Genomic DNA, 2,651 nt, shown 5'->3' on the forward strand with positions numbered 1-2,651 from the left:
TCTGCATTGTTGTCATAGATGAATCTATCTTTAATCTTCAACTCCTTCTATATCCAACAAATTGGACTCTGCTATTCACATAGCACACAACTGATGATACGTTTTATAGAGCATGCTAATTGTTGATATCCAGTTTATACATGTTTTACTTGTTTTCATAAACGAGTTATGATTTATGTTCCTATACTATTTTGTATAAACTGATTTACTTGTTATTCATATAGTGGTATTGTTGAGCAATTGATTGCTCACCCTTGCAGCTTGTTTTGTATTTATATATTGCAGATGCCTAAAAGACCAGTCCGACCTTGGCAGAATAGAGTGTCAGCCCCCTCCGGTCCCGGCTCCTCTGAGGTAGTTTGTATCAGACCATGAGCTCTGATGAGTTGCTGTAATAAGATAGAGTGTCGGGTTGTTGAATAAGTCAGTTATAGATAACCTAAATAATACTTGAACCTGTATCAGATCTTGGGTTGGGGTCATGTTTATATAATAATGTTTAATTAGTAATTTATATTCGTGGTTTGTTATATTTTAGTGACTTCATCAACTGACCCCGGGGTTGAGGCCGTCACAGTTGGTATCAGAGCTACAGGTTCAAGTCCCTGATTTAGGTTAAGTGTTGAGTCAAAAGGTATAGGAAGTGTGTCCTAAAGTATGAGTCAGCAACTCATTTAGAAGAGCAACCCTAAGAGCCAGTCGAGGGTTCCGACGGTGTTACCCTGGCATCTATTGATGGTTTGATAGAACTGCCTTAACCTTGTTGTGTATTTCCTGTATATTTATATATTTGGCAGTGGCCTATAGTGATTTCTAATTCTCCATCCTGGGAGAACAGATCAGACTCGGATAATTCAGACTCTGAGAGGACCTTAGACGTTGTAGCTGGGGAGACTCTTTTTCCTCCCCCACCAGTTCCTCCATTTGCACCGAGAGATGTGTCAGGACCTAGTGCCCAGTCCTCGTTGGGTACATAGGTCAGTGTCCGCTGTTAGAGATTTTCCACCAGACAGCGGTCCTAGTTCTTCTTCTAGAGACCTCCAGTTCCTCCATCTGCTCCTTCAGGTGCTTCATCCCCGATACCCTACCATGTTCACCGGGCGGTGAATATGTCCTTTATTAGAGAGCAGAGTCTTGATAGAAACAGCCTGTCTTTGGCATATCAGAGCCTGGTTTTTGCACATAAGCCTCAACTCCTCCAATTCAGATTTTTCATTCGAAGATTGACCTGCATCATGAGTGTGTTGTTAAAGTTGGAGTTATTGTCTTGGTGTAAATTGTTGCAGAAAACCGGGAGGGTTGAATTTATTGGATCCAAACTGCTGATAAGGCTGTTGTACCGCATTCTGGTTGTTGCTCTAGCTGAAGTTAGGCTGATTCCAGTTGTCAAGATAATAAGTGTCTGGAACCGGTTGCTGCGATCTCTGAAAGTTGCTCAGAAACTGATCTGATTCACTAGATATAGCGCATTACTCAGTTGCATGCGAACCTGCACATAGCTCACAAACACTGGTTATCTGATTAACATCATAGTTAGCCAGAGAATTGATATTCATAGACAACTCCTTTACTTGAGCAGTGATAGCCGTAGTTGTATCCACTTCAAGAACTCCTGCTACCTTGCCCTGTGGCAATCTCTGGGTTGGATACTGATATTCATTAGCAGCCATCTGTTCAATTAGATCATAAGCTTCCTCATAGCTCTTTGCCCATAGTGCTCCACCTGATGATGCATCGAGCATAGGTCTTGATTGTGCTCCAAACCCGTTATAGAAGTAATTGATGATCATTCAATCACGCATTCCATTATGAGGACACTTCCTATGCATCTCCTTGTAGCACTCACAAGCTTCATATAAAGATTCTCCTGATTACTGCACAAATTTAGTAAGAGCATTTCTGATTGCAGCTGTCTTTGCCATAGGGAAGAATTTAGTGAGAAACTTTTGAGCAAGATCTTCCCAAGTAGTAATCGAACTAGCTGGTAGAGAGTGCAACCAGCTCTTAGCCTTGTCCCTCAGAGATAATGGGAATAGTCTCAGCTTCACAGCATCTTCAGAAACACCGTTGAACTTGAAGGTGTCGCAGATCTCAATGAAATCCCTAATGTGCATATTGGGATCTTCCGTTGGAGAACCCCCAAACCGGATTGAATTCTGCACCCATTGAATTATGCCAGGCTTGATCTCAAAGGTATTAGCTGTGATAGATGGCCTGACAATGCTAGATTGAATGTCATTGATCTTGGGTTGAGAAAAATCCATCAAGGCTTTCATTCGTGCTGCTGGATCTCCCATTGTAATGAGTACCTGAAACACAAACAAATAAACCGTAAAAGTAAAAGAATCCGAGTCAGTGAACTTTAACGACCACTGATGATAAGCACATAAACTAAAAATTAACACCGAATCCCCGGCAGTGGCGCCAAAAACTTGTTAGGGACAAAACACGCGCTAAAATTCACGTAAGTATACGCGTTCGCAAGTAGTATAAGATATAAATTAGATTCATTCCCACAGAGACTAGTTTAGGTTAAGTTCAATTTATGCACCTATGCAACAATGTATGATTATCGCTCAATGCTAAGACAAATAACAAATTGGGTTTTGATTAAACTAAGAGATTATACTAGATAGCATTAACTAAGAGAA

General features: G+C 40.9%; 1 non-coding gene across 1 annotated transcript; it reads left to right on the plus strand.

Annotated features, from left to right (window-relative positions):
- Positions 1-1,800: 1,800 nt before the first annotated feature.
- LOC141716436 (small nucleolar RNA R71) lies at positions 1,801-1,907 on the plus strand. Its single transcript, XR_012573146.1, has one exon. It is a non-coding gene; the product is annotated as a small nucleolar RNA R71 (small nucleolar RNA).
- Positions 1,908-2,651: the final 744 nt, after the last annotated feature.

This window comes from Apium graveolens, chromosome 3, assembly GCF_009905375.1.
Source record: "Apium graveolens cultivar Ventura chromosome 3, ASM990537v1, whole genome shotgun sequence".
Classification (NCBI taxonomy): Eukaryota; Viridiplantae; Streptophyta; class Magnoliopsida; order Apiales; family Apiaceae; genus Apium; species Apium graveolens.